Source organism: Talpa europaea (assembly GCF_964194135.1).
Source record: "Talpa europaea genome assembly, chromosome: 12".
In the NCBI taxonomy this organism is placed as follows: domain Eukaryota; kingdom Metazoa; phylum Chordata; class Mammalia; order Eulipotyphla; family Talpidae; genus Talpa; species Talpa europaea.
Genome location: NC_140079.1, coordinates 33,118,111 through 33,125,449, shown reverse-complemented (window position 1 = coordinate 33,125,449; position 7,339 = coordinate 33,118,111).

Genomic DNA, 7,339 nt, shown 5'->3' with positions numbered 1-7,339 from the left:
CAACCCACCAATCAAACTCATGAAGTAGAATATCTAGTCAAGTCTGAATCAGTAATCATAAAGCTACCAAAGATCCAGGAATAGGTGAATTCTACCAAATATTTCAAGATGAATACTTGCCAAATTCTTCCAAAACATAGAAGATAACAATTCTAAACTCATTTTACAAGGATAGTATTCCTCTGATACCAAAACATGACAAGAAAATTACAGGCCCATATCTGAGAAAAGCAGGTACCAATATCATCAATACAATGCTAACAAACTGAACTCAACAGTGTGTTTTTTTAAAAAGATTTATTTATGCATACAAGAGCTGGTGGGGTACAGGCCAGAGATGCAGGGGCATGGAGTGAGAGGATTCACCAGATACAGAGTGGGGAGCAGAACAGGCAAATCCACTGAAATACACTGCTGAGGGGAACAACGGGCAGGAGAGGTCTTCTGTGCCATGTGGGTCAGCTTTTTGGCTGGGGATCAATCTCTGTGCTGCAGTGGCTGCAAGTTGCCTCATAGTGCTGACACTTAACCCCTTGCACCACCAGCGAGGCCCTTCCACAGTGTATCAAAGGGACCACATGCTATGATTAAAAGGGGCTTGTTCCAGGAATGTATGATTCAGTGGCTATACACTGATGTGATATACCACATTAACAAAAATGAAGGATAAAAATATGATCAGCTCAACAGAACTTGAGAAAGAAACATCCAACCATGATAAAAACCTCCATTTATACTGCATGTAGAGGACCTCCCTGGTGGCACAGGTGGTTAAGTCTCAGCACTATCAAGCTATCATCAGCCACTGCAGCATTGAGTTCAGTCCTGGAAGAGCAGACCTCTCCTATCTCACCTGCTACTCCCCTCAGCAGTGTATTTCAGTAGATCTCCCTGTTCTGCTCCCCACTCTGTCTCAGGTGAATCCTCTCACCCCCCACACCTCTGGCCTACACTCCAGTTCTTATATGAATAAATTAAAAAAAACTGCATGCAGAAATAATACACCTCAACATAATGAAGGCCCACAAGTAATATATCCAGTGGCGAGAAGCTGAAAGCACTGAGCAAGAACACCAAGATAATTGAAGAGAAGACTATGGCCAAGATTACTGTAATGAGAAACATTTATGACAAAAGTGTAAAAAAAGCAAAGTCAGACAGGATTGGGATAGTCTAAGACTGAACAAACTCCCTTTATAAGAAGACTACTTTCAAGCACCCATGCAATGTTTACATATTTTAGCCTATTGCCTGACCATGCTACACTATTTCTAAGATATAAAACACAAACATGAAAATTGAAGTACTTACCCCATTTTCCGAATTTTGATGTCAAAGTTGAAATCAAAACTAAATTCACAGCCTTAATTAAATGCTTACCTGGTTTAAAAAGAAAGAGGTAACGTTTCGATTTGTCATTAAACATGCAAAAAGAACTCTAAGGAAAACGGAAACAATCAGAAATTAGTAAATTAGAAAAGTATATAGTTACTGAATGTAAGAAATGATTGTCAGAATTAGTCACATCTAATTTAAAGAGAAAACAAAATTTAGAGAGGAATAATGTATTGTTTAATTCAGACCAGATCTCACAGCCTTACTTAGACCAATCAACCTGGAAGAAATTTGGGTTAAAACAACTTGATTACTTGTATAAAACATTCCCCGCCTAAATGATTTAGTGCTGATTTAGTTTCAAGGAAACTCAGTTTTTAAAAAATATTTATTTTGTAGAACATCTAGGGTATAGGCCAGAGGTGAGTGTGTGGGGTGTAAAAGGATTTACCAGAGACAGAGTGGGGAGCAGAATAGGATTTACTGGAATGCACTGCTGAGGGGAGCAGTGGGTGAGACAGGCTTCTTGTGCCATGTGGGTTAGTTCCTTGGCTGGGATTGAACTCAGGCTGCACTGATGATGGTGCTGAGACTTAACCCCTAGGTCACCGGGGAGGCCCTCTTTCCCAGTCTAACTCAACTACTGTAGAAACAATCAGCATCAGCTAGAATAGCAGCTAGTTTTTAAAGTACATATTATGTTCTACATAGTTTTATTTATCACAATCTTAAGATAGGCACAGTTTATTATTTAAATATTCAGATAAAATAGAAGATGAAAAGTTTCAAGTTCATTTTAAAAATTGACATACATGGTGCCTCCCCAGTGGTGCAGCGGTTGAGCGCTGGGCTGTGAAGCTACCTGCAGCCTCTGCAGTGCCAGTTTGAACCCCGGCCACTGGGTGAGGGTCCCACATGGCACGCACCTCTCCTGCTGCGCCTGCTGCTCACCTCAGCAGTGTATCTCATCAGTCTGCCTGTTCTGTTCCCCGCTCTGGCTCTGCTGAATTCTCTCACCCTCCCGCGCGTCAGACTGTACCCAGTGCTTGTATAAATAAATAAATCTTAAAAAAAAAAAAAGTTGACATACATGGGCCTCCCTGGTCACGCAAGGGTGGAAATGCAACCTATGAAGCTGTCCGTTGCTGCTGCTGCAGCATGAGTTTGATCCCTGGCTAGATAGGGAGCGGCCCATGTGGCACAGCAGACCTCTCCTGACTTGCCCTGCTGCTCCCCTCAACAGTGTGCTTTGGTCCATCTGCCTGGCTGTTCCCCACTCTGTCTCTGGTGAGTCCTCCCCGGCCCCTCCTGTGCCTCTGGCCTGTGCCCTAGCTCTTGTATGCATGGGTGAATATTTAAGAAAAAAGAAAAATTGGCATACATTTGAAACCAACCTCACAAGTATTTTATTTATATGCTGACATATTGTTATATTTATTTAAAATGTAGTATATGCTTTTTTTAAAGATTATTTATGGGCCTCCCCGGTGGCGCAGCGGTTGAGCGCTGGGTTACGAAGCTGTGCTCAGCCTCTGCAGCGCCGGTTCGATTCCCGGCTGCTCCCCGGCCACCGGAGGAGGGTCCCACATGGTGTGCAGACCTCTCCTGCCACCCGCTGCTCCCCTCAGCAGTGTACTTCAGTCCTCTTGTCTGCTCTGCTCCCCGCTCTGGCTCTGGTGAATTCTCTCACCCTCCCGCGCTTCTGACTGTACCCAGTGCATGTATAAACAAAAAACAAACAAACAAATAAAATAAACAAATAAAGCATGCCTCTAAAAAAAAAAAAAGTTTATGCAAGAATTGGGGTACAGGCCAGAGGCACAGGGAGGGTGAGAGAATTCACCAGACAGAACAGGGAGATGAACAGGCAGACAGACTGAAAAACACTGCTGAGAGGAGCAGCAGGCAAGGCAGGAGAGGTCTGCCATGCCATGTGGGTTTCTCCCTGGCCGGCTAGGAATTGAACCGGTGCTGCAGAGACTGCGGACAGCTTTATAGTGCTGCGTTTAACCCGCTGTGCCACCAGGGAGGCCCATTATCACACATTTTTAGTAACATTATTGTATATTTTACAAATTCATGGATCTATTAAAAATTACAATTGATATATGAACATTACCTGAATGGATACTACTAATGGACATTCTTTTTTTTTTTTTTAAAGATTTATTTATTTATTTATACAAGCACTGGGTACAGTCAGAAGCATGGGAGGGTGAGAGAATTCACCAGAGCCAGAGCGGGGAGCAGAACAGGCAGAAGGACCGAAGTACACTGCTGAGGGGAGCAGCGGGCGGCAGGAGAGGTCTGCGCGCCATGTGGGACCTTCCGGTGGCAGGGAGCAGCCGGGGATCGAACCGGCACTGCAGAGGCTGCGGGCAGCTTTGCAACCCAGCGCTCAACCGCTGCGCCACCGGGAAGGCCCTACTAATGGACATTCTTAAAACCCTAAAAACTGAAGTAAACATTACACTCCACATTCCCACTGAGTAAGACAAGTAGCCTAGTTAATTATTTGTACTTCCCTGTGCTAAACAGTATGTTAAGAAGGGATGAAATTGGAAAATTACTTATCAATGATTGATCTTTAGTAAATAAGTATCAGGAAAGCCATTACCTTTGTAGAGATCACTTAGTAAGTGGTCCAGATATAAAACAGGGCAGATTTCCTATAGTAATTAAGATGGTATTATTGTAAGAAGTAGACCAATGGAATAGATTGGGGTCCAGAAGCAAAACTTCATAGTTCACCAGCTTATGACAAAGATAGCCTGCATTGTGTTTGGGAAAGGACAGTCTTTCTCAATAAATGTTTTGGCTAAATTGGTATACCTATGGAAAATTGATTACAGATGGAAGACTGATCAAACCCAAGTACGAACAATGAGCTTTTGGAAGAAAATACAGTAAAATATTCAGACATGTTCATCTGAGAAAGGACTTATGCATAGAATACAGGAAAAATATATACATAAATTTAAGAACAAGACAACTGAAATAGAAAACTGGCAAAAGACATGAGATATTCTCCACAAAGATCTCCAAATGGCTAATAAACACTTGAAATGGCATTCAACTTTATATATATATATATATATTAAAAAATCACCTTAAAGGTATAATGGGATACCAATATATGCCACTAAAATGACTAGAGGGCCTCCCCTGGTGGCGCAGCAGTTAAGCGCTGGGCTGCAAAGCTGCCTGCAGCCTCTGCAGCGCCGGTTCGATACTCGGTCACCGGTGAGGGTCCCACATGGTGCGCAGACCTCTCCTGCCGCCCGCCTCTACCCTCAGCAGTGTATTTCGTCACTCTGCCTGTTCTGTTCCCCACTCTGGCTCTGGTGAACTCTTTCACCCTCCTGTGCTTCTGACTGTACCCAGTGCTTGCATATATAAATAAATAAATCTTTAAAAAAGAAAAAGTTAAAAAAAAATAAAATGACTAGAATGAAAATACCACCTACTGTCAAGAGAGAACTAGAACACTCCTTACACTGTAGACAGTAGCATGACTCAGTATAGTCTGGAAAACTGGAAAATCTGAGTAAGATTGGATACATACAATTCTAGGATCCAGCAAGCCCACTTCTAAGAAGATATCCAACTCAAAGTGTTAATACAGTCACTAGGACACATGCAGAAGAATATTCACAACAGTCCTATTCATAATAGTCTCAGTCTGGAAAGAAATGTTCACCAACCATAAAACAGATTAACCATGGCATAAGAAAATGTGTGCAGACACAACATGAAACTACACAGCATGGAGGATGACACTTGAATCACACACAACAGGAGTGTATCTTGCATTGTTGAGCAAAAGAAGTCATATGAATAGACAAGGCTATTACACAAAGTTTTTAAAGCTGAAATTATGGTGCTGTAAGTCAGAATTGTTAATTGCTCTTGGGGCTAGAAGTTCCTGGAATGACATACAATGGGATCCTAGGGTCCTGCTGGCATCTAGTTTTAAGTGGATGTGGTACTTTTAGAAAATTCATTTAACTGGATGTACTCGTCTGACCTTTTTTTTTTTTTTTTAAAGATTTCTTTATTTATACAAGCACTGGGTACAGTCAGAAGCGCAGGAGGGCAAGAGAATTCACCAGAGTCAGAGCGGAGGGCAGAGCAGGCAGACTGACGAAATACACTGCTGAGGGGAGCAGCGGGCGGTAGGAAAGGTCTGTTGCGCCATGTGGGACCCTCTCCGGGGGCTGGGGATTGAACCGGTGCTGCAGAGGCTGCGGACAGCTTCGCAGCCCAGTGCTCAAGCACTGCACCACCATGGGAGGCCCAGTAGTCTGACCTTTTAAAAAAATATTTTGTAGAAGATCTGGAGGGTCGGCCAGAAGTACGGGTAGTGAGACGATTCACTGGAGACAGAATGGGGGGCAGAATAGGCAGATCTACTGAAATATACTGCAAAAGGGAGCAGCGGGCACAGTGGGTGAAACATATGCTGTGCCATATGTGGGTTAACTCCCTGGCTGAGGATTGAACTCAGGCTGCAGGGGTGATAGTGTTGAGACTTATTCCCTAGGCCACCAGGGAGGCCTGAATCTAAACTTTTTATATGTATCCTTTCACAAAAATTTCACTAAAAAACAATAGAACAATGTCTTCTAAAAATAGCAAAAACAAAATATCCAGTTTAGCGAGAAATTTGAGATGGAAAGCTACAAAGCTAGTGATACAAACCATATTATCATTACCATTAGTTTCTTTCAGTGTAAGTTACAGTATTAATAGTTCAAATGAGTTTCACAAAAGAATTCTAATTTGAAACAAGTGATTCTAAAATTAAAAGGTAGTAAATACTTGAATTTTAACACACACAGAGCTGTAATTATTTAATCAGTGGCACAAAATAATTTGCACATTGACTGTAGTATATATAGTCCATGTATATATGTATAAATACATTGTAAATCCAAAATGTTTCGTCTTCCATCTTTATAGTTAGCTGGGTTTCATAATTCAGAATATTTAGGACCCCCACAATTGATACCAAGTATGTATCACATACCTTCACCTGAATCTGACGCAGCATACCAACTGAGCACATTACTATTTTTACAACAAAATGGGAATATTCATACTTAATGACTCCGTCTCATGTCCAATCAGGTCAGGTTTGCTATGAAATGAGTCTTCATGTTAAACTTAGGAGAGGAATGGGCTGTCATAATCTTTTCTGATTTTAGAATTTTGAACAAAATATCGAATTTGCACAGAATAGAGACACTAAGTCAATGGGTAGGGGAAGAGTAAGTCTATCAGCAAAATATGCTGAGTCAACTGGTTAAATATTTAGGGGATAAAACCTACTTTCTCACTTCATACAAGGTATTAGGATCTTACACTTAATTTTTGTTATTAAACTTTATCTTCTTACATTGTTGTTCATTTTTGAAAAAAGGCATTAAGAATTTATACTTACAGTTTAACTATGCAGACAAAATAGGAGGAAAAAAAAAACAACTAGTAAAGAATGCCAAAATGTTAATATATATAAAAAGTCCATTGACAGGAAGTATAATAATAAAGTTAAAACTGATACATAATCTCAAGAAGTTGGGCCTGATGATCCTGAAAGATGGTGGCTGGAGAAATGAATTATTTTGAAATTATTCCTCATCAAAGCTCAAATTGTGGGCTCTGTGAAAGTCATGACCTTCATCTTTGGGTGACTGCTGATGGATGCTTCGCTTCATGTGCAGTTTCAAAGTACTACTAGGTTCTAATAATATTCAAGTTTCAAATAATCAAGTATTTTAAATACAGGACTTGTCAGGTCTGGCATACACCAACCACATTAATCACTAAATAATGCCTAAAAGAGTATATCTTTACCTGTAGTTACAAAAGTAGCCACACATAGCATGTAGTATATATGAACACTGAAATGTAGTCAACCGGGGCACTTGACTGTTAAAACAGGTTACCAGGGACACCACTACAATCATTAAGTCCATGACATCTGTACTTCTAAGATAAAACG